General features: G+C 46.3%; 1 protein-coding gene across 6 annotated transcripts in view; it reads left to right on the top strand.

Moving 5' to 3' along the window:
* RASSF7 (Ras association domain family member 7) overlaps positions 1 to 25,388 on the top strand; it is a 146,267-nt gene that overhangs the window by 36,761 nt on the left and 84,118 nt on the right. For 3 of the 6 annotated variants that reach the window (XM_045012672.1, XM_045012673.1, XM_045012671.1), the window contains one exon: positions 6,241 to 6,343. The exons of 2 other annotated variants lie outside the window; for them this stretch is intronic. The gene's annotated coding sequence lies outside the window, so the exon portion shown is untranslated. Of the gene's footprint in view, positions 1 to 6,240; positions 6,353 to 25,388 lie in introns of all 6 variants that reach the window. One more of the 6 variants, XM_045012674.1, reaches the window with a different exon arrangement.

Below are 25,388 nucleotides of genomic sequence, written 5' to 3'. Positions count from 1 at the left end.
ATGCTGGGGCTCTTTTTCGATTCTCAGGAGACTGCATTGTTACCTGTGCAGATGAGCTGTGCGTGGTCACCTGTGCTGATTAGCTCTCTACGCTGGGGAAACAGGAAATGAATTTCAAAAGTTCGCGGGGCTTTTCCTGTCTAGCTGGCCAGTGCATCAGAGTTCAGAATGCTGTCCAGAGCGGTCACAGTGGTGCACTGTGCACTCACAAAACTAAGTGATTGGGCAACAAAATGGCAAATGAAATTTAATGTGGATAAATGTAAAGTAATGCACATTGGAAAAAATAACCCCAACTATACATACAACATGATGGGGGCTAATTTAGCTACAACGAGTCAGGAAAAAGATCTTGGAGTTATCGTGGATAGTTCTCTGAAGATGTCCACGCAGTGTGCAGAGGCGGTCAAAAAAGCAAACAGGATGTTAGGAATCATTAAAAAGGGGATAGAGAATAAGACTGAGAATATATTATTGCCCTTATATAAATCCATGGTACGCCCACATCTCGAATACTCTGTACAGATGTGGTCTCCTCACCTCAAAAAAGATATTCTAGCACTAGAAAAGGTTCAGAAAAGAGCAACTAAAATGATTAGGGGTTTAGAGAGGGTCCCATATGAGGAAAGATTAAAGAGGCTAGGACTCTTCAGTTTGGAAAAGAGAAGACTAAGGGGGGACATGATAGAGGTATATAAAATCATGAGTGATGTTGAGAAAGTGGATAAGGAAAAGTTATTTACTTATTCCCATAATACAAGAACTAGGGGTCACCAAATGAAATTAATAGGCAGCAGGTTTAAAACAAATAAAAGGAAGTTCTTCTTCACGCAGCGCACAGTCAACTTGTGGAACTCCTTACCTGAGGAGGTTGTGAAGGCTAGGACTATAACAATGTTTAAAAGGGGACTGGATAAATTCATGGTGGCTAAGTCCATAAATGGCTATTAGCCAGGATGGGTAAGAATGGTGTCCCTAGCCTCTGTTCGTCAGAGGATGGAGATGGATGGCAGGAGAGAGATCACTTGATCGTTGCCTTTTAGGTTCACTCCCTCAGGGGCACCTGGCATTGGCCACTGTCGGTAGACAGATACTGGGCTAGATGGACCTTTGGTCTGACCCGGTACGGCCTTTCTTATGTTCTTATGTTCTTATACCGCCCGGAGGCCAATACCGTCGATTTGCGGCCACACTAACCCTATTCCGATATGTTAATCCCGATATTAGCGCTACTCCTCTCGTCGAGGAGGAGTACAGAAACCGATTTAAAGAGCCATGTCAGGCGTCTACCCTCACTTGAAACTGGGCGGTTTCAAAGTGAGGACCCGCATGTCTTCCCCCCACCCCAAAATCCTAGGGTAGGTCTCCCCTTCGGCTGCCACCACCCGGTCAATTCCGTGGGCCGGGACACCCCTGTTTCCCCCCTTGGGAACACAGATCAATTCACAGAGGAGGAACCTCCCCCCTCCTCCCTCTCTCCAGCCTGCTCTGGAGACAGAGGTGCCTGGATTCAAACGCCTTGAATCTCTACACACAGGGAAGCAGCCCACTTCCCCCTCCCCCTTTTCTCAGTAAAAGCAATATCAGCAAACAGGAATAAAGCATTTCCTTTAGCAAACACACAATTGCCAATATAGAAATCAAATCATAAGACTAATTCACCTTTCTAATTAATACTCACTATTAATTAGTAGAAACTACTCCAGGAGAGCTTGGAGACATGACTGTCTTCTGTTAAATTCAAAACCAGTTCTCACACAGACAAAGGCTTCCCTCCACAGAGATTTGAAAAAATCTTATCTCTGATTGGTCCTCTGGTCAGGTGGTCACCAGGTACTACATGTTAACCCTTTACAGGTAAAACAGACCTTAACCCTTAACTATCTGTTTATGACACGCCCCCCAAATCGCCAACAGTGGGAACTACTGGTGGTGATTTCCTCCTAGCACTGTAACATAAACAGGTAAACAAAACACATGCACTATTACATATACTACTAAGTATGTAAACAACAAGATATTTGACACTGAAGAACACTTTGTATGCATTTGAGCGGACATACTTGGCATTGTCCTTGCCCATCCCCTCCCAGTGGAAGGAATGTTTTTAACCTGTTTTTGCTTTGTTGACCCCAGAATGCCCACTGGGATGTCAGGGCCCAAGCTTAAGAGCTTGTCCCAGTACCTAGTTGGAACTACCAACTGTCTTTGAGGATGCTGGCCTTCCTGGTGTCCACCAGAAAGAATGTCCTTATATAAAAGTCCTTGTTTTACAACAAACTGGAATTGGGTAGAAGAGCTGAGAGGCGGTGGGTTGCTGCGTGCCGCCGCCCAAGCTTTCTTAAGGCTATCATCGGCTTCCTGCTCAGTCTGGAACTGTTCCCTTGAGGCGGGAGACACCAGTTCCTCCTTAGACTGTGGACTTGGGCTTGGTCCCTCTGGAAGCGATGTAGGTGATGAGGTTGTTTTCGTTGACTGTGAACCGCTCTCCGCTGGTGCACAAGGTGATATATCAGGCTCTGGCTGATCCTCTTGGGTAGAGTTGTCTGCTGCTTCTGCCAGTTTAGGCCCGTTGGCGCCCCCTGGCGGTGGAGTTGCAAGCGCTGGCGTCAGTGCTGGCGCTGGTTCTGCCGCTGGTTGCTGTAGTTGTTGGCATGGGTTGCGGTTTCACCACCTCTGTCTGGGTCTCTGGTAACACAGACAGGGTCCTGGTGGATGGCTCAGGAACAGGGATGGGAGTGCCTGCTTGTTTGGCCTGGCCGCAGGTGACCACTCCCCCCCTCTTGGCCAGCTGCACATGGTTGGCCAAGTCTTCCCCCAGTAGCATGGGGATGGAATAATTGTTATAGACAGCAAAAGTCCACTTTCCTGACCAGTCCTTGTACTGGTCTTCAGGGATGCTGTACCCATGGCAGGTCCTTTTAACCTTTTTGAAGAAGGCCTTAGTGTCCTCACCTGCCATGTAGGTGGGAAATTTCTTGGGATGGGGAACAGTGCCTTCTGGTGCTGGCCACACCCCTCTGCAGTCAGTGAATTTTATGTGTGGCTTGCTGGTGTTGCTTTTTGGTGCTGGCCACACCCCTTTGCAGTCAGGGAATTGGTTTCCCCAATTCCTAACCCTCTCTATTCCCGAGAGACTGAATAGAAAAGAAACAAAACCTTTTCATTTGCAAATGTGTAGTTGCTGTTTGCTGATATACTGAGAAGACCCAAAAAAACTGGTTTGTCCTGTTTCTAGCACTTGCTAAGTACCTCACAGTGGGGGTCCTTTCTAACAAGCCTCCTAGAAAAACTTGCACCTCTTTCCTAGCTGTTTTTAAGCAGACAGAAAGAAAAAAAGGAGAAAAAAGAAAAGAAGAAGGAAAAAAATCCTTTTCTAACACAGCCTGTTAGAAACCTTATGCCTCAGCTAAACCCAGCTGAAAATCTGTTTCCAAAAAAACAATCTTCCTAATAAGCCCAGCTGAGCGGCTGGTGCTACTTAGTACCTGCAGAAAAGTGTAGTAAATCCTCTCAGAGATTTGTATTCCCTGGCTCCAGAGGATTTCAAAAGACACAGGGAAAAGACAGGGTTTCTGTCTTCCCCCCCGAAACCTGTTTTCCCTGTTGGATGGGAATGTACTTTGTCGAGCACTTCCCCCCACCTCAGGAATCCTGAGTGGTACCTCGTATCACAATGGACGCAAGTACTGTAACAGAAAGCCCTGCAAAAACTGAAAATACTTCTAACCCTGAAACTGCCTCAGAGTGCCTCTGGTAGAAAAGCCTTGCCTCTCTTTCTGGGTCCGAAACACCACTGCCACCATGTCAGGCGTCTACCCTCACTTGAAACTGGGCGGTTTCAAAGTGAGGACCCGCATGTCTTCCCCCCACCCCAAAATCCTAGGGTAGGTCTCCCCTTCGGCTGCCACCACCCGGTCAATTCTGTGGGCCGGGACACCCCTGTTTCCCCCCCTGGGAACACAGATCAATTCACAGAGGAGGAACCTCCCCCCTCCTCCCTCTCTCCAGCCTGCTCTGGAGACAGAGGTGCCTGGATTCAAACGCCTTGAATCTCTACACACAGGGAAGCAGCCCACTTCCCCCTCCCCCTTTTCTCAGTAAAAGCAATATCAGCAAACAGGAATAAAGCATTTCCTTTAGCAAACACACAATTGCCAATATAGAAATCAAATCATAAGACTAATTCACCTTTCTAATTAATACTCACTATTAATTAGTAGAAACTACTCCAGGAGAGCTTGGAGACATGACTGTCTTCTGTTAAATTCAAAACCAGTTCTCACACAGACAAAGGCTTCCCTCCACAGAGATTTGAAAAAATCTTATCTCTGATTGGTCCTCTGGTCAGGTGGTCACCAGGTACTACATGTTAACCCTTTACAGGTAAAACAGACCTTAACCCTTAACTATCTGTTTATGACAAGCCATTAAAATCGATATAAGGTGCCTCCTAGTGTGGACGGGTGTGGCGTTAAATCGGTTTTACGCTCCTAAAACCGGTTTAAACGCCTAGTGTAGACCAGGCTTGAGAGACAAGGTGGGTGAGGTAGTATCTTTAATTTTGGACCAACTTCTGTTGGTGGAAGAAGCTCTTCTTCAGGTCTGGGAAATTTACACCTCGGAGCAGGGGCGGCTCTAGGAATTGTGCCGCCCCAAGCAGGGCGGCACGCTGCGGGGGGGCGTTCTGGCGGTCGCCGGTCCCGCGGCTCAGGTGGACCTCCTGCAGACGTGCCTGTGGAGGGTCCGCTGGTCCCGCGGCTCCGGTGGACCTCCCGCAGGCACGCCTGCGGATGCTCAACCGAAGCCGCGGGACCAACGGACCCTCCGCAGGCACGCCTGCAGGAGGTCCACCGGAGCCGCCTGCCGCCCTCCCGTGGCACGCCGCCCCAAGCGCGCGCTTGGCGCGCTGGGGTCTGGAGCCAGCCCTGCCTCAGAGGCCTGCTCTACAGTAGGAAATTACGTCAGTATAACTCTGTCATTCAGAGGTGTGAAAAATCCATCCCCACTCTCCCAAACAACCAAGTTAAACCAACCTAACACCTGGTGTAGACAGCATTAGGTCAATGGGAGGATTCTCCTGTCGACCTAGTTATTGCCTCTAGGGACATGGGTGGAGTACCTACATCATGGGAGACACTCTCTGGTCAACATAGATAGTGAGCATCTTCACTGTAGTGCTATTGAAACTATAAGTGTAGACAAGCCCTGGGTGTCCAAGCTAAATACAAGGTGGGACAGATTGTTAAACATAAGGGATTAACACGTTGTAAAAAAACACTTAAATGAAGTGAGCACTTTTAAGAGGGTTAGTAGGTGAGAATGTGATTTTTAGCTTCTAGCAGAGTTATGAATTTAAGTTTCCAGGCCTGTCTCCTGAAGGTCATGTGGACAAGTCACAAACCCGGTTGTCAGCTATGTAGATATTCAAAAGACATTTACTCTCAAAATAATGTAGAATAAAAGGAAGCAGAATCACCAATCCCTTAGAAATCATAGAATATCAGGGTTGGAAGGGACCTCAGGAGGTCATCTAGTCCAACCCCCTGCTCAAAGCAGGACCAATCCCCAGGCAGATTTTTGCCCCAGATCCCTAAATGCCCCCCTCAAGAATGGAACTCACAACCCTGGGTTTAGCAGGCCAATGCTCAAACCATCCAGCCTCCCAGAATCATGATGTGTGTTTAAAAATATGTTTTTTTTTTATTTGCCCTCTAGTTGCATTTTATTTTGAGCCTTTGGAATACACTCAGGTCTTGACAATAAGACCTTTCTCCATTACTATGCAGGCTAAAAGCAAATTTTTTTTTAGTGAAAGGTGAGATTCCCATCATGTAATAACATGCCACCTGGAGCTAGGGCTTTAAGAAAAACACCAAAAATTGTGAGCTGATTGGGGCAGGAGAAGGGGACTAATTATACCATCTGGTGGTCCCCCCTGCCTCTAACTCATCAGAGTGAGCAGTACCAGTTCAGAACAGGCACAAGAGCCTGCTCTTCCCTGGGGAGCCTCATGAGTTAGTGTATTTACCACATGCTTTCTCCCATGATCTATGTGCAACAGGCTGGAAGATCATTGGCCCTACCCGCCCTGTCTGTCAGGCAGATGTTTAAATCAGCGACTGATGTATCGGCTTTTGGATTAAGAAACTGTTTAAAATGGATTCCCAGCTGGGCCCCTCTGTTTTAGCTTTGATGTGATTTCAAGCAACTTTCCTTGAAGTTTTATCTCTTGTTCAGCTATTTGCAGGTCCACAGACAGCTAGGAATGTACTTCCTCCGAAGCAGTAGCCCATGGTACTGATGACCAATACTCCATATACAGTGGGAGTAAAGGAGAGAGGTATGTGAAGTGAGTTTATTTACTGCTGTTAGGATATAGATATTCAAGCCTGTCTGCAAAGGCCTATACTTTAAGAATGTAGGTGTATTCTTATCGCTTAGCTAGTTATAGAGGTATAAAAGAAAGACAATGATTTTGATTCTATCTGTGTAAGGGCCTTCTCTCACTGTGACAGTCTAAGGGCTTGGCTACACTCGAAACTCCAAAGCGCTGCTGCGGGAGTGCTCCCACAGCAGCGCTTTGAAGTGCGAGTGTGGTCGCGGCGCCAGCACTGGGAGAGAGCTCTCCCAGCGCTGCAGGTACTCCACCTCCCCGTGGGGATTAGCGTACAGGGGGTTAGCTGGGACACTGTTTACACTAGCGCTTTACAGCGCTGTAACTTGCTGTGCTCAGGGGGGGTGTTTTTTCACACCCCTGAGCGAGAAAGTTGCAGCACTGTAAAGTGCCAGTGTAGCCAAGGCCTAAGGCCTTGTTTAGTCATATTGAAATAAGGCAATCTGGGGCGGTTAGGAAGGTGATCTGATCTATCACCTCCAGAGAAAGGAAAGAGCCTAGAACATGTAAAAGGAAATTTAGTTTGATAGTTTTCTGTCTGGTAAGAACTCACTTATCAATAGACATAGCTGGAAAACTCTTATGTCTGTATAGCTGTAGTTGTGAAATCCTCACTTCTGTATTGTTTTGTATGTTTATTTGCATGGTCTCTGGCTGGTTCTGTGATTGTTTGTCTGCAGTATAATTAATATTGCTGGGTGTAACCTAATTAAGGTTGTGGGATATAATTGGTTAGCTAATCATGTTACAATATGTTAGGATTGGTTAGGTAAATTTTAGTAGAATGATTGGTTAAGGTATAGCTAAGAATATTACTATATAAATTAGGGGCAAACAGGAAGTAAGTTGGGATTTGAAAATAATGAAAAAGGAATTTGGATTTAAGCTTGCTGGAAGTTCACCCCAATAAACATCGAATTGTTTGCACCTTTGGACTGCGGGTATTGTTGCTCTCTATTCATGCAAGAAGGACCAGGGAAGTGGGAGAGTGAAGGAATAAGCTCTCTAACAACTGCCATCTCTCTGCTTCCCTCCATGGGCCTGATCCAAACCCCACTGAAATTTTCAGTGGGGTTTGGAACAGGCCTTGTATTGCTAAAGAAGAGATTGCACTGATGCAGGTGCAGGAATCAGTTCCCTCTGGGCTTGCCCTGTGGCAGTGCACTGTGCCAGTAACTGTGGAATCACCACTAGTGCCTGGCATGCTACATGGCACAGCTGTATTCCTTAAGGTCTTTAAAAGTGTGAGGGTAACGATCCTCTAGAAGAGGGGTAGGCAATAATTTTTGCAGGGGGGCCACTCCACGAATTTTGGTAAGTTGTCACAGGCTGCACATTTCTACTACATTAATGGAGGGGGGTGCGGGGTCTGGGAGGGAGTTTAGGAGCGGGAGTGGGTTCTGACATGGGACAGAGGGTTGGGCTGTGGGAGGGGGTGCAAGGTGCAGGCTCTGGCCGGGAGGTGCTTACCACAGGCGCTGGCCGGCAGCGCAGCAGGATGCACAGGCAGGCTGCTTGCATGCCATGGCCCCACGCCACTCCTGGAAGTGGCCAGCTGCTGGCACTGTAGCACATTTCTGCATGCCCCTTGAGGGTTAGGGGGCAGTGGGTCTCCATCTGCTGCCTGCAAGCACCACCCCTGTAGCCGGCCAATGGGAGCTGTGAGGACGGTGCGGGGGGGTGGGGGTGGGGCAGTGCATGGAGCTGCCTCACCCCCCACCAGGGGTGCGCAGGGACATGCCAGCAGCAGCCAGCCGCTTCTGGGAGCAGTGTGGGGCTGCAGCAGGCAGCCTGCCTGAGCACCCCGCTGCGCTGTGGGACTTTTAGTGGCCTGGAGATCGTGAGGGGGCAGCCAAAGAGCATGGCGGGCCACAGAGAAATGTTAGATGGGCTGGATCTGGCCTGCGGGCTGTATTTTTGCCCACCTGTGCTCTAGAAACACCTCCTTCCTCAGAATCCTCTCCTCCTTCTGATCAGCTGGGAATGGGGATAATTTCCAGTCCTGTTGTTGGAATGTATGTTTTGGGTATGGCCAGGGGTGAGCTGCAGCGGGTTCGCACGGGTTCGCGGGAACCCGTTGTTAAATTTTAGCAGCCATTTTAGAACCGCTTGTTAAGGGCTGCTAAATTTAACAAAAGTTCCCGCCCACTCCTCTCCTGCTCCGCCCCCTTCTCCTCCCCCTCCCCTGCTTCCCACGAATCAGATGTTCGCGGGAAGCCTGAACAAGCAGCATGGAGGTAGCCAGCAGGTAAGCTGGGGCGCGGAGGGGGAGGGGAGGTGCGGCTGGCTCAGCAGCTCCCGGTCCCAGACCGCGGCTCCCTCCAGCCCAGCGCCGGCCGGGGAGTCGGGCCCCGCGGCTGCCGCCGAGCAGCCGGGCCCCGGTGCCGGCCCGGGGAGTCGGGCCGAGCGGCCGGGCCCCGGTGCCGGCCCGGCCCGGGGAGTCGGGCCGAGCGGCCGGGCCCCGGTGCCGGCCCGGCCCGGGGAGTCGGGCCGAGCGGCCGGGCCCCGGTGCCGGCCCGGCCCGGGGAGTCGGCCCGGCCCGGGGACTCGGCCCGGCCCGGGGAGTCGGGCCGAGCGGCTCGGCGAGTCGGGCCGGCCCGGGGAGTCAGGCCCCGCGGCGCCGGTCGTGGTCCTGGCAGAGTGGACCCGGTCCCCAGGCAGTGTGGTAAGGGGGCAGGGAGGGGGTGGGTTGTGGGGGGGTGGATAGGGGTCAGGGTAGTCAGAGGGCAGGGAACAGGGGGATTGAATGGGGGCAAGGGTCCCGGGGAGCAGTCAGGAAAGAGCAGGGTTGGATGAGGTGGTGGGGGCACTCAGGGACAGAGAGAAGGGGTAGTTGTATGGGGTAGGGGTTCTGGGGGGCCATTGAGAATGAGAGGAGGGGTTGGGTGGGGCGGCAAGGGGCAGTCAGGGGACAGGGAAGGGGGGGATGGGTCAGGGGTCTCGTAGTGTGTGTGTTAAGGAACATGAGGGGTTGGATGGGGCACGACTCCCCCCCACGGAGGGGGGGGAAGGAGGGAACCCGTTGTTAAAATTTTGGAGGGAGGAGGGAACCCGTTGTTAAAAATTTGGCAGCTCATCACTGGGTATGGCAACATTACATAATTGTGGTTGTTACTTGGGGTGGAGGGGTAGGAAGGTAGCAATGGAAGACCCTCAAGATAAGCAGATAAAACATGATCTTTATCCACTGCTGTAAGTTGGCCTGAGGGTATCTTTTGATCAATTCTAAATACCTGCTCCCAACTGCTGCCATCCTAAAGTGGAAGGTTCTCCCCATTGATCCTTGAAAGTCTTTATTTTGCTACTTAAAAAACAAATGGCCTAATTTCTGAAAAGTGCCTAGTGATTTTTGGGTACCTCCGTTTTCTGGGCTTATCTTAAATTCTGAGCACTTGCCCTTTGAAAATCAGGGCCCTCTAAGTTGTCTCAAGAATCACTAGTCAATTACACAGGTTCAGTTCTATGCTCTGAATAAAACACCCCCCTGAGTGACATAAGGTACACTGACAGAAGTGCCAGTGTGGACAGCGCTACCGCCTCTCATTGGGGTGGATTAATTATGTCGATGAGATAGCTGTCACCTGTTAGCATAGAGCGGCTACAAGTGAGATCTTACAGTGACGCCGCTGTAAGCTCTCTAGTATAGACACAGGCTTAGTCTGTCTGTCTCAGTTCCCCATCTGTAAAATGGGGATAATAGGGAAATGCTATCTCACTGGGGTGTTGTGAGGCACTCAGATACTATGGTTATGGGGGCTCTAAGTACTTCATGTATTCAGAGGCATCTGCTTTTTTGTGCCTAAGCATTACAACAAAAAATGAAGTACATGCCTGAATGTGCACGTAGGCAGTATTTCTATTTCTGCAGTGCTTGTGACATGTACAAATGAAACCATATTTGAGTTTTATGATTTCTGTAGTCACTAGAAAACCCTTAATTAAGAATACAACCTTACAGGGTAGATGTTATAATAAACTGTATTCTCCCTAGGTAACAAATTTTTATTATCTTTGCATTTCCAACTGTTTCAATTGCCTGAGACATGGTCATGTGGCCTAGCCTAGCACTACATTCCTGACATGGAAAGTAAATGAGACACATTAATGTTTTTACCTATTTCCTATTGATTTAAAACCCCTGAGGGTAATGATGTTTTTATTATAAAAGAAATTGCAAAACAGAAAATAAATCCCTCCTCCTCTCTAGCGTGTCTATAATAGTTATTCTCTGTTCCAGTAGCATGGAGGGCCCCCAACCATAGTATGATCATTCTAGGCCCTGTAAATATATCTATCAAGAGACAAACTTGGCTCTGTAGAAGTTTGTCTAAATAGATTAAACAGACAAAGGTTGGGAGAAAGGCAGTAATATTATCCCCATTGCATAGATGGGGGACTGACGTAAGTAACTTGCCTGAGGTCATACAGGCAGTCTGTGGCATAGCTGGAAATTGTACCCAGATCTTCTCAGGAGTTCTACCCCAGTGCCTTAACCAAAAGCCCCATCCTACCACACCCTCAGGGGGGTGTTCTACTGAGGAGCTGAGATATCACAGATCGTGAGTGCTAAGACATTCCATTGGAGCAGGAGGCTTCCGGGGGTTGGCTGGCAGGAGCCCAAATAAAGGGGAATTGCCATTAAGGTAGTCAGTGCCCCTTATTAACCTTACTAGAGGGGGCATTCAGTACCCCTGAATGCCACAAGCAATCTTGTATCGTATGCGTTACTCGTGTCAATATCATCATCGGAGTCCTCGCTGTCAGTTTGGATCTTAAGGAGTAACTCAACTGCCAAACGTGACGTGCTGGCTAGACTCGTCAGCATATTCCTCAGCAGTTCGGGCTCCATTCTTGCAGACCGAAAGGAAAGACAGAGCGTGCAGTACAAAAAACATTGAAAGATGGCACCAAATGTGGACGGAAGCACAGGGATTGCTGGGATGCGAACTGATGCATCACAGGGCATTGGGACAGGATCCAGAATGCCCCCCCACCCCCTTCCCACAAGCCACAGTGTCAGAATGGGAAGAGGTGCTCTGTGGGATAGCTGCCCATAATGCACCGCTCCCAGTGCCGCTGCAAGTGCTGCAAATGTGGCCACGCCGGTGTGCTTGCAGCTATCAGTGTGGACAGACTGCAGCGCTTTCCCTACTGCACTCTACAAAGGCTGGTTTAACTCAAAATGCTCTACATTTGCAAGTGTAGCCATGCCCTTATTGATAGGTAAGAAAATTCCAGTTGCAATTTCCCACAATTGTCCTTCTGGTATGGGTGGATCTTTCTTTTTGGGATGGGTGTGTAACACCTTCTGTTGAAGATCAACCCTCTTCTGCTTGGTGATTTACACAGACATAGAGGCTAACAATACAACTGCTCAAATATTACTTTACAGTATGGGATACAGACCACTAAATACTGAGAATGGGGTGGAGATTAAAGGTAATCTAGGCATGGCCCAAAACCTAAACAAATACTTTGCCTCAGTTTTTAATGAGACTGACGAAGAGCTTGGAGTAGTGGCAGGGTGGATAATAGGAAGGAGGAGATAGAAATTACCACATCCAAGATGGAAGTCAAACTCAAACATCTTAATGGGACTAAAATGGGGAGTGGGGGGTCAGATAATCTGCATCCAAGAATATTAAAGAAATTGGCACATGAAATTGCAAACTCAGTAGCGAGCATTTTTTAATGAATCTGTAAACTTGGGTGTTGTATCCTGTGATTGGAGAATTGCTAATATGGTTCCTGTTTTTTAAGAAGAGTAGTGTGGGGGAGTGATCCAGGAAACTACAGGCCTGTTAGTTCGACGTCAGTTGCATGCAAGGTTTTGGAACAAATTTTGAAAGAGAAAGTAGTTAAGGACATAGAGGTTAATGGTAATTTGGATAAAAAAACAACATGGTTCTAAAAAGGTAGATCGTGTCAGACCAACCTGATCTTCTTTGAGAAGATAACTGATTTTTTTAGACAAAGGAAATGCAGTAGATGTAATCTACCTGGGTTTCAGTAAGGCATTTGATTCAGTTCCACATGGGAAATTGTTAGTTAAATTGGAGAAGATGGGGATTAATATGAGAATTAAGGAACTGGTTAAAGGGGAGACTACAATGGGTCGTACTGAAAGGTGAATTGTCAGGCAGGAGGGACGTTACTAGTGGAGTTCCTGGTTCAGTCTTGGGACCAACCTTATTTAATATTTTTATTACTGATCTTGGCACAAAAAGTGGAGCGTGCTAATAAAACTTCCACATGGCACAACGTTGGGAGGTATTACCAATACAGAGGTGGCTAGGAATATCCTACAAGAAGATCTGGGCAACCTTGTAAACTGGAGTAATAGAAATGGGATGAAATTGAATAGTGCAAAATACAAGGTCATGCATGGAGGGACTAACAACAAGAATTTTTGCTATAAACTGGGGACATATTAGTGGGAAGTGACAGAGGAGAAAGACCTGTTGTAGTGGTTGATCACAGGATGACTATGACTCACCAATGGCTTTAAGCTGGTGGCATAAGTTAGAGCTTCTGCTCTGCAACTTTAATTTACGCCAGGGCCTGGCAATTCAGGATCAGGGAGCCGTCACTATCTGCTGCTCCCCTTTCCCTGCAGAGCTTGGGCAGGGTGACTCTGCACTGATGGGTTCAGAGATCTGTTTACTCTCATGGAGCTAGTCTGCAGCCTGACCCTGACCACAAAATCCTCTCTTTTCATCCCTGCCTTCGGTTGTGGAAACACCATGTGCGTCCTCCTCATGAAAACTCCCTTTATATTGTTTTCCTGCCCGGCTCCTTCCCTTGCTGGCTGATGCTGTTGACAAACCTGTGTTGTCTGTGTAAAGGACAAGGCATCAAACTCTCACGGCTGAAAGATTCTAGTTGGACTTTTGCCAGCAAGTGGGTGTAGCAGCTGGCGTGGGAAAGCTTTCCACTTGAGGGGAAGAAGGGAAAGAAAACTAACAAGAGATTTAGCAATCAGATGGCTCCGGACTCGTACCTCTCTACCTGCTAGGTTGTTAATAATCATTTGCCCTTTAATAGTAACCCTCTGCCCTTAAATCATAAATCCCTGATGCTTACCTTGCCCTTTCATTCAAGGATCTTAAACATCATTACAGATGTTAATTAATTCTCCCTACCCACCCCTTGCTGATGGGGAAACTGAGCTCACTCTGGCAGAGTAGGGAAAGGGAACACAGTAGTTCTCACAGCCAGATCCCTGCTCCAACTTCTAGAGTACCCACACTTCAAAAGTATAAAGAACAGGGGAAGGGATATTAATGTGGCTCACTGGGGCATGCCTACTGATGTCATATAAGGGGGAAAATGTAATGTTTTAAAATAAATAATGGGAGTTGTTCATGCAAAATACACAAGGAATGTCTCTTTTCACTAGTGGATTCCTCATTCTTCTAGTGTGTGGAGTAAACTTGTATTTGGCCTAAAGCGTAGAATGGAGTCCTGCAAGAGAGGGCAGTGTGGTCTAGTAGCTAGATTGCAGGCTTGGGAGTCAGGAGGCCTGGGTTCTCTCCCCAACTCTGCTGCAGACATCTGTGCCTTCAGTTCTCTCTCAGTAAAAATGGGGATAAGGCTGCCCTTCCTTTGCAGAAGCTGTTTGAGATCAGGAAGGTAAAAGCACTGTGAAAACAGTAAGCATTACTGGAGAAGTTTTCAAGTGCAATAAAGTACTTGCCAGGGGTGTGTTGCCCCAAGGCTTCAACAATGAGATTGTGCTATAGAAATGTGTGAAATAGAACTGTGAACAATGACAAAGTGTAAACATAGGCAAAGCTAATTAATCATAGGGAAACAATGCCTCAAGGTGTACAGTTACTCCCAGATCTACATTTCATTGGTCACTCAGATTCCTGCTGTTCCTCTCCCTGACCCCAGAGTCCCACACATTCCCATCACAAAAGCTTTTCCATGTTTAGCACCCCACCCCTGAATACTTGGCTATGGTATTCATAATGTTACAGATACTACTTGCAGGCCTAAGGGGTTAGCTCTGCTTTGCCAGTTGGCTGCCCTGCCAGATACAGCTATCTCCTTTAAGGATGTTCTTCAGAGCGTGTCGGTGGCACTCTTCAATTATCCTGAGTGAGTGCAAGGCTCTCCCTCAAGACCTGAGCATGCTACTCCCCCTGCCCGCACAGTGCGGGAACCTAAGGGCTAGGAATCTACCTGGCGTTTCCCAGCCCAGGTACCATTGTGGAGCTCCAGGCCTGAATTCTTCCTTCATTATAAAGTACTGTAATGACCCAGCCTGCAATTGTGTTTCATTAAACTCTCCTCTGTCCGTATTGGTGGCTGATCCTAATCATACAACCTAACAATGGGAGTTTACACCTGGACACATCTATCCCACCTTTTCCCTTCTTCCCACGCCATGTAGGTTCTTTCTGTACCTGGGCACCCAGGGCCTGACACTCCACTGTGGGTTCATAGAATCGTAGAATATTAGGGTTGGAAGAGACCTCTGGAGGTCATCTAGTGCAATCCCCTGCTCAAAGCAGGACCAACCCCAGCTAAATCATCCCAGCCAGGGCTTTGTCAAGCCTGACCTTAAAGACCTCTAAGGATGGAGATTCCACCACCTCCCTAGGTAACCCATGCCAGTGCTTCACCACTTCCTAGTGAAATAGTTTTTCCTAATATCCAACCTAGACCTCAACCCACTGCAACTTGAGACCATTGCTCCTTGTTCTGTCATCTGCCACCACTGAGAACAGCTTAGCTCCATCCTCTTTAGAACGTACTTGAAGGCTGCTATCAAATCCCCCCTCGCTCTTCTCTTCTGCAGACTAAATAACCCAAGTTCCCTCAGCCTCTCCTCATAAGTCATGTGCCCCTGCCCCCTAATAATTTTTGTTGCCCTCCGCTGGACTCTCTCCAATTTGTTCACATCCTTTCTGTAGTGGGGGGGGGGTCCAAAATTGGATACAATACTCCAGGTGTGGCCTCACCAGTGCCGAATAGAGGGGAATAATCACTTCCCTCGATCTGCTGGCAATGTTCCTTCTTGGTAACAAAGGCACACTGCTGACTCGTATCCAGCTTCTCGTCCACTGTAATCCCCAGGTCCTTTTCTGCAGAACTGCTGCTTAGTCAGTTGGTCACCAGCCCGTAGCTGTGCATGAGATTCTTCCTTCCTAAGTTCAGGACTTTGCACTTGTCCTTGGTGAACCTCATCAGATTTCTTTTGGCCCAATCCTCCAATTTGTCTAGGTCACTCTGGACCCTATCCCTAACCTCCAGCATATCTACCTCTCCCCACAGCTTACTGTCATCTGCAAACTTGCTGAGGGTGCAAGTCATCCCATTATCCAGATCATTAATAAAGATGTTGAACAAAACCGGCCCCAAGACTAACCCCTGGGGCACTCCGCTTGATACCGGCTGCCAACTAGACGTCGAGCTGTTGATCACTACCCGTTGAGCCCGACAATCTCGCCAGCTTTCTATCCACCTTATAGTCCATTCATTCGATCCATACTTCTTTAACTTGCTGGCAAGAATACTGTGGGAGACCGTATCAAAAGCTTTGCTAATGTCAAGATATATCACATCCACTGCTTTCCCCATATCCACAGAGCCATTTATCTCAACATAGAAGGCAATCAGGTTGATCAGGCATGACTTGCCCTTGGTGAATCCATGTTGACTGTTCCTGATCATCTTCCTCTCCACCAGGTGCTTCAAAATGGTCCTTGAAGACCTGCTCCATGATTTTGCCGGGGACTGAAGTGAGGCTGACTGGTCTGTAGTTCCCCGGGTTCTCTTTCTTCCCTTTTTAAAATATGGGCACTATATTTGCCTTTTTCCAATAGTCTTGGACCTCCCCCGATTGCCATGAATTTTCAGAGATAATAGCCAATGGCTCTGCAATCACATCAGCCAACTCCCTCAGCACCCTTGGGTGCATTAGATCTGGACCCTTCATATTTTTGTGAAGTGTGTGTGAAACAGCCCCTAGTGTGATGAAGAATTATGACTGGTAGCACTTTGCACTGTAAATAAATACAAAAATTACATCCTTGGAGAATCAAGGAATATATTAGTTCCCACACTCAGGCCTCAAGCACATGTCTAACTTCAGGCACGTAAGTAGTCCTGCCATGGCACAACATGGAAATTAAGTCTTAAAGTTACACATGAGCTTAGGTGCTTTTGCTGGACTGGGGCCTCAGTCCATGAGGAGAGGTACTTCAAATTGCCTCCACCAGTGACTGGCAAGGATGTGCACTAACCACACTCAGCCCACCTCCTCTAAAGTTAAAATTGCCAAAAAGCTGGAGGCTGGGGGAAGGGAAATTTACATGGCATAAGGACCTGTGTTGGGGGACTGATGATGATAACCTGTTAGCGTGTTATATTTTCAAAAATGAAAGGTTATTTCTGGAGGCTGAGTGGAGTCCCAGATCAAAGTAGGAGAATAGAGGGTAGGCTTCATAGACAAGCCATGGCAGGTTAAATGCCTTTACTTCTGCAGAAAGATAGACAAACCAGATCACCCCGGGAAGCCCAGCTCCCAGTGGGGACAGATTAGCAATGCCACTGGTATGTTTACACACATGGAAGGAGTGAGCGCCAGTCAGTGACGGTAACTAAGGTTGGGCTTGTGTGGTGCTGCAGTGAAGAGGCTTCTCCATGTTCAGAGGAGAGAGGTCAGGTCTAGATAAACAGTACGTGGTCCCAGTAGCTATAGTCCCCATCACAGAATCACTGAGGTGGTAAGAAAAACTTTAACAGCTGCAGTGCTGCTTTTGAAACTAACAGTAAAGGATGGGTCAGGAGGTCACTGCTTCAGTGCCCCTGGGAAGGAGAGAACTTTTTCCTGGAAGCCTTTGAAAACCTTAACTAAATTAGCGTGACTGCCTTTGCTAAATGCTTGAGAAATCCAGATGGCTCAGGTCACAGGCTTCCTTATAAGCAGAGACACCAATAATTGTTTGCATTCCCATACCCAGCAACATAGGTAATGGTGCTACTTCCTGGGAAGATTATATATATAAAATAGTAGCCAATACATGTGAAAAATAAACATTGGTGGTATTTGGAGTTTCTTCTGATATCCCCTTCTCTGCTCCTTCCTTTCCTCTTTCCCTCCACCTTCACTTCTTCATCTCACCTCCTTTTCCACTATCTCTCCTTTTCCCCTCTTCTCCCTCTACTCTGCCCTATGTCACACAATTCAACTCATTGCTGGTGGTGGGACTGGGACATCAGTTCTAATAATGATAGACAAGAGCCTGAATCAAAACTCTAAATCCAAACAACCCCCTCACCTGCAAACTTTGCAGGTGGGAAGTCCTGGAACCCAGATCTGATTTTATTATTATTATTAATTATTATTTTTTGCTGTCTCCTTTCCTTGTAATGGGATGAACCAAAGCTGATCCAAACTTCTGAGGTGTTTATTCACAATGTGATTAGGATTTGGCCGCCCAGGTCTGTCCCCTAACTGGTATTTCAGGTAAATAGCTGATGCAATGGATTAGCAGATGATTAAACCAGTGGCAGTCTAAGAGTGCTACTTATTACACAAAAATGTGTTCATAGTGTTCCCTCTTCCCCAGTTCCCTTTACTCTGTTTCATTTATCTGCTGGGTCTTGACTGTGAGCTCTGTGTGTCAGGGACTGTTTGCAAAGCACTTGGTGCAATTGAGCCAATGATCCTTGGCTGGGGCCCCAGGTGGTGCTGTAATACAATAAATATTAACAATATGATAGTGGAGAGGGAAGACAGCTACAATGGCAGCTGTTGTTGTTAGTACTGATATAGCTCCATCAGTACAAGATGCTGTACAAACACATAAGAAGGTCAGGGTCTCAATATCTGAGGCACTTACACTGTAAAGATCTGATCCTGCAGGGCGCTGCTGAGCTCCCTCAGTTCACATTCAAGTCACATGAAATGCTCAGCAACTTTCAGGGACAGGCCGCCCTGAAGTACTACTGAGGGATGGGAGAACTCATACAGCTTTAGAATCTGGAAATTCTGTCCTTAGACAAGAACATAACCTGGTGGAGAAAGGCAGAACTAGAACCAAAGGCTGGGAGTTAAGGTCAGTTAAATTCAAGTTAGAAATAATGCCCAAGTTTTTAACAGGGACGGTGATTAACCTTTGGAACAAATGACCTGGGGATGTGGTGAATTCTCCATCTCTTGAAGTCTTAAATGTTGAGATTGGAAGATTTTCTGGAAGATGGTGTTTCTGCCAAACACAAGTTATTGGGTTCAATACAAGAGTCACAAGGTGAAATTCTTTGGCCTGTGTTGTTCAGGAGATCAGACTAGCTGATCATTCTGGTCCCTTCTGGCCTTAAAATCTTTGACTCTGAGACCTGACCTCTGTTTGGCTCTGACAAATTACAGCTTCCCAGCTGCTTTGATGTTGTATTACTTTTTATTTTTCATTCCTCTGGTTGTCCTGGAAACAGAGCAAGAAATACTTTTAAACAAGATCATTTACTTTCAAGGTGGCATCTTGCACAGCACACTCTGCTGCTTAGTTAAACAAAACATAATGGCTTTAAATTAAATTTCTCTTTGGGAGGGGGAGACCAGTTTACATTTAGGGGGAGAGCTTGTTTTGAGAAACAAGAAAAATGTCACCAAACTTCAAACTTTCCAAAAGTTCTAATGATTCCATGAAACCTAAGTCCTCAATGAGTCCTCTCTACCCAATTATGGGGCAAGGTGAAAGAGGTGAGAATTGGAAGGCAGGTGAAACAAATTGGTTCAAAGGAGGAAAGGAAGCCAAATCCTTGTTCCGTTGAAGGTAATAGGAGTTTTGTTAATGACTTAGGAAGGATGACTGAGGAACTGAAGTGGTACTTGGGAGTTCAGGTTTAAGTTCCTGAGTCTGCTACAGCTTTCTTGTATAACCTTAAACGTGCCATTTAATCTCGCTGTATATCGTATGTAAAGTGGGGATGATAATACTTCTAATATCTGTCTAGTCTATTTAGGTTGTAAACTCTTTGGAGCAAGGACTGTCTTGCTTTATGACTGTATAGTATCTTATACAATGGGGGCCTGATCTTAGTTGGAGCCTCTCTAGGTGATACTGCAATGCTAATAATAATGAGAATGACGTCAGTGGCACCAGGTTTTGTCTTGTGCAGAAATATGACTTTTTTTTTGTGGTCACTGGATCCTCAGTTAAGTCAATCAAAATTACAAGACCTTTATTGCACATCTGTAGAGTACTGGCTTTTAAACTTCACGATTAACATCCTAACTGGTGTAGCTTCTCTGTGGAAATAAATTCATTCAGATCAATTTGGGGGAAATTATAAGAGAGCTGCACTTTACAGATGTGTAGGGCTTGTTTGATTAATGCACAGGTTTAAACAGAAAAGGCACTCTGTTTCTGACCTGGGCACTAGTTAGGATGACCAGATGTCCTGATTTTATAGGGACAGTCCCTATTTTGGGGTCTTTTTCTTATATAGGCTCCTATTACCCCACAACCCCTGTCCCGATTTTTCACATTTGCTGTCTCATCACCCTAGCGCTAGTTGGGTGGTAGGTGAATCAGAATTTGGGCCATGTGGTCAATCCTTCATGCCACAGGCTGTGTGTGCTGTGGTGGCAGGATGCTCGGCCTCCACTGGGAGCAGCAGGATGTGTCTGACACTGCTGACAAAGAACCCAGGAGTAGCAGGGTTGTGTTTCAGAAAAAGGCATATCCAGTTCTCCTCATATAGAAAGACGAGTCAGCTCTCTGCATGGCCTCTCAGTGTGGGGAATAATTGGGAAAAAATAAGAGCCCATCTGTCCTAATGAAAAACAAAACAGCATGTGTTATTCCTGCCACTTCTTGTCCAGTGATGCCAATCAAGGCCCTGATTGCCAGAAGTCAGCAGAACTGAAACTTTTAAACTGGGCAGAGCTTATGGTGAGACTTCAGTAGGTCAGGTGCCAAGTCCTCAGATACTGTGGTGCTCAAATGACTCAGAAAAGCCTATAAATAAAGACATTATCCATGGATTCACAGAATGCCCACAGTGAAACAAAACGGATCAGTCCTCAAGGGAACCGAGAAGCCGTGTAACATTTTGGTTACCTGGGTTATACTTCCCAGATTGCACTTGTCTGCCTTTAAAGCAGCCTGTCACACAATTACATAGTATGGTTTATTTATTACAAGACCCAAGGCTGCCCGTCCTCACTTCTGGTGTCGGGTTACAGCTCTTAGGTGGGCTTCTCTTCATGGAAAATTTTCACTCCAACATAGCAGATTACCTCTTAGGCTGAGAAAGTGACTGTTTTTGTCTGTTGATGCAAAAGCTTCTTTGGGAACACTTGGATTCTGGTATTTCCTATCTCTTCTAGTGAGGGAAAACCTCTTGGGAACATGCCCTTTCATGTGCTGAGCCAGGCAGCCAGTGTGCTGTGTAATTTATCTGCAGTACATGAAATATAGCTGCTGAGTCAGGAAAGAACTGTGACTCAGAAACTCCAGGAGCATCAGCAGGTCAAGAGGTATACTCCCAAGGTCAGGAAAAATCCTCTATAAGAGGAAAAAACGGTAAGTATAGTGCAGTGTTTTTATATAGACAGGGCACCCCACTCCCTAACCAAAGCTGAAATATAATCTCCAGCTCCTGCACCAGGCTGCACTGGTTGGTTGATCAAGAGGTAATAGACACATTTAGTGATAAACTTCTGGCACTGCAAAGAGCCTGATTTTTCAGAAGTACTGAGCATACACTGCGCCACTTGAGATCAGAGGGTGCTGAAGCTGCTTAGCACACCTGAAAATCAGACTCACAGTGCTTAATTGTAGAGTTGGTTGAGAAATGGAAAACTTCTTCAATTTTGGCAGAAATTCAAATTCCAAAATATTTGCTTTGGAAATGCTGGTGCGGTTACTCATGGATATTGTAGTTTATATGTCTCCAGCTCTCATTCTTTTTTATAGAGTAAGCTCCCTTGTTGGACTACATCTCCCATGATGCACTGTGGTCTCCCCAGTTGGAGAAAGGGAACCAGTGCATCATGGGAGTCCCTAGCCATGGTGCATTATGGGAGCTACAGTTTGGTCAGGTCTACAGACCTCAATTGGTATAACTACCTTGCTCAGAGGTGTGAAAGAGTCACATCCCTGAGCGATGTAGTTATGCCAACCTAGCCCCCCCGGGTAGACAGCGCTATGTCAAGGGGAGAGTTTCACCAGTTGTACCAGTGCAGCTGCACCACTGTAGCACTGTACATGAAGACAAGCCCTGAGTACCTTTCCCAGACCTGTGGAAGAGCTCTGTGTATCTCAAAAGCTTGTCTCACCAACAGAAGTTGGTCCAATGAAAGATATGACATCATCCATCTTGTCTTTCCAAAATAGTTGTTGAACATAAAGACAGAGGTAAATACAGTTAACATTTTAAACCCATCTCAGTGGATAGTCTCAATAACACATCAGCTTCCAAGTTCAGTGGAATCGCTCATATGCGTAGAGGTACTCATGTACATAAATGTTTGTAGGATTGGGGGCGAAGGGACCATTTTCACCCTGAAAGTGATATGTTTTTATTTTATTGATCATAAGGTATCACACTGACTTCCTTTAGATTTTAAATCTCTTTTGATTCTTGTTAAAAAAAAATCAAAGACATCTACCATACCTAGTGATGACTGTGAACCTCAGACCATTTAGTTTGGTTCTGATCAAAATCTTCAGAGTCCAAACAAAAACCAAGATGGAAACCTTATCAGAATAGTCTTTTTTTTGTGCGGGGAGGAGAGCGAGGGGAAGGGGTGGATACACTTCTGTTTCTTCTAGATTGTAAACTCTCCAGGGGAGGGGACTGTCTTATACTATGACAGATGCATTATCTGCTCTTAACAAATGATTAATAATAATAAACAGTAATCCAAAACAACAAAAAACTTAATTAAAAAATCAATTAAAGCTGCTGGGTGACAGCAACATACTAACCTATTGCATCACTTACAAACCCCACGGGACACTAAGTCTGACACAGCTCACCCAACAGGATACTAAGTAGTCTAGCCAAGTATCAATTAATGCATATGTGAGTATAATAATGTAATGCAGCCCAACAGTCCTGTAACCCATTGCAGCACAAATGTCACAATAACTGGGATCCAACGTGAATACTATCCTTTTGCCAGTAATCTCAAAATAGAAATGCACCACAAAACCTTTCAGGGACTAGAAAACCACATAGAAAGTGTACATGTTCCAGTTAATGACACATGGCCCCAGATTCTCTGTTGAACTCCACGCCCTCTGCACTTCTCAGGTGGCACAGCTGGAGCCCCTGTCAATTGTAAATAGTCAGTGGAGAATTCCCCTCCTGGAATTCCCGCTGCTGCTGTAAAGCTCCTGAGGTAGCTGCCCCCACTGTCCAGCAAGGGGTGGGGAAGGAAAAGGATGTGTCAGAGATGCTTCATAATGCTGTGCTGGTCCTCCGCTGGCTGCTCTAACAGATGCTGGCACTGGTGGCATAGAATCAGAGCACTGGCAATTAGCTCTGATGCTTCCCCAGCAGCAAATTGTTGGCCCACAATCGAGAATCCAGCCCATGCTGTTTAATAACAAAGGACCTGGTCCACCCCTGCATTTCTCTAATGTCATACTGGTATTATTCCATTTCAGTTGCACCATAATAAACTGGAGTAATTTAGTGGCGAATCAAATGCAAAGTATCTTGTTTTGGGGGGGAGTTTGGGATTATTTTTTTAATCTATTGTTTGCTAAAATCAGACAATGAATTTGGCACTGTACCTTTCCTGGAGAGTTAACAATCTTGGATCCCAAACCTGCAATGACTTACTCATGCTTCATGTTAAACATGTGACAGTAATCTCATCAAAACCACTGACTTTGATGAGACGACTCATATGCTTAATATTAAGCGGGGGCACGTAAGCCGTGTCAGGATCAGGGCCAGGGCTGGCTCTAGGTTTTTTGCCGCCCCAAGCAAAAAAAAAGAAAAGAAAAGAAAAGAAAACCCTCCAAGAGTGCAACTGCCGAGCAAAAAACCCCCCAAAAACCCAAACCTCCCAGAATGCCGCCCCTGGAATTGTGCCGCCCCAAGCACATGCTTGGTTTGCTGGTGCCTAGAGCCGGTCCTGATCAGGGCCTAACAGTCACATAGAGGATCAGATTCCAATATACTGCTCAATGGGTGCAAGTGTCTTACTCTGCAAGTAGTTCCGTTGATTTGTGGAATCAGGTATTAATCCCCAGGAGTAAGGTTCAGAATCTGGCCCACAGAGAAGATATTGAGATTGTAGGTAGATATTATATGTAGATACTGATATTTATGTTGTGGGCCTCATGGAAGAAATGGGTCTTCTGAGTGAGAAAATGGTGAGGAGAAATATAACATCCACAGCACCAGTGACCTTCTAAACATTACAATAGCCCTTCACCATGCTGGGAGGCACCTGTATGTTCCCAAACCTGCTCAGCTTGTCTCCTTTCCTCCTTGCATCATGTTTCTTAAGTTTGTAGTGTGTAGACTGCAAAATACCTGAAATGAAGGGCCTGCCCCAAAGTCCTTTAGTCAGGTCTCAGATCTTTTAAAGCTCTAATCCTTAAAGGCTTTGGCAGATGATTGGAGTTTAGAAAACATCAAGTAGGCACATTTCATTCCAGGCAGTTCCTCTCTAAACAGAAATTATTTTCTCAAACCCCATGTAGATCTCTGCCAAGAAAGGCGACAGTTTTATGGCACAGCCCTATCGTTGGAAAAACACAGGCTTTTAATTATTTTTATGAAGCAGGTTTATCTTGCTGTGCTTGACAGTAACTCCCTGTTGGCTTTTTTACTCAGTAATAATCCAAATCAACATGCTGTAGGGATTTCCCTTAAAATTCACAGACTAAAGCCTGTAATTAAGGAATCTGGAATCTTATAAGCCTCTGTGATATGATCAGACTGACGTTTTGTAACCCTGGTTTGAGGAACATTTCAGCTGCTTCCCTGAAAAATGCTGATAAAAAACTTTCCCATATACCTACAGGAGCCATATGGAGACTGAACATTCTAAAACTAGCTCACTCTCACATTGAGATCATTCTCAGCTGATCAGGGGCCCAGTCCTGCGATCTTTGAGTACAAACTGCTTTGATACAGAGAGGGGAGGATGAAGGAAAAAGTTGGATAAAAATATAGGGCTTGGTTGTGCACCACTGAAGTCAATACAATTTTAAAATCGACAAGGAAATTCTTTGTCCATGCAACTAGCCTGTGGAACAAATTGTCACAAGATCTCATTGCTCCCAAGAGTGTAGCAGGATTCCAAAAAACCCAGGATATTTTTATGGATAAACAGAACATCCAGAGTTGGAGTAGCAAGGCTGAAAAAGAGAGTTTGGGAGGGATATAAATCAGTCAGTCAGTTTATGGGCACAAGCCAACCCCTCAGTTATGGAGTTTAGGAGAAAACTTTGTCTGAAGACAGATTATGCCATAACCATCTACTGGAAGGTTTCTTACACTTTCCTCTGAAGCAGCTGGTACAAGCCACTGGCAGAGACAGAATACTTGTCTAGATAGAGTCACTCAGATCCTGTACGGCAATTCCTGTGCTCATATTGGAAGCCTTCCAACTGACTTAAATGTAAGCAGCACTGGACCCATAAGGACTCCAGGTGCACTTGGTGAAAGCACCAGCTGATTAGCTGGCAGCAGCTCAAATGGCGTAACAGGTTGTTTTCTTACAGGTGCAGCTTGGATTACAGCAGAGCACTCCCCGCTTGTGTGGTCATATCAGCTCCAATTACTGTGTCACCTGGTTGCCAATGAGGCCCTGAGCTTGAGTTCTCTGTGTGTGTATTATCTCTGCCATTGTCCTAAAGCTGCTTTGCTTAAAGAACCATTAACCTTTTATGGCCCTGAAGGATCTGAACCCTGGGATTTCTTTAGGCTTTTAAAAAGTTACTATTATTAGTCAATGAAAGTGGATGGCCAGCAATACTGTGACATAGAAAGTAGAGGAAGATTC

The sequence above is a fragment of the Mauremys mutica genome, chromosome 4, assembly GCF_020497125.1.
Source record: "Mauremys mutica isolate MM-2020 ecotype Southern chromosome 4, ASM2049712v1, whole genome shotgun sequence".
In the NCBI taxonomy this organism is placed as follows: Eukaryota; Metazoa; Chordata; order Testudines; family Geoemydidae; genus Mauremys; species Mauremys mutica.
This window is presented reverse-complemented; position numbering and strand designations above follow the sequence as displayed.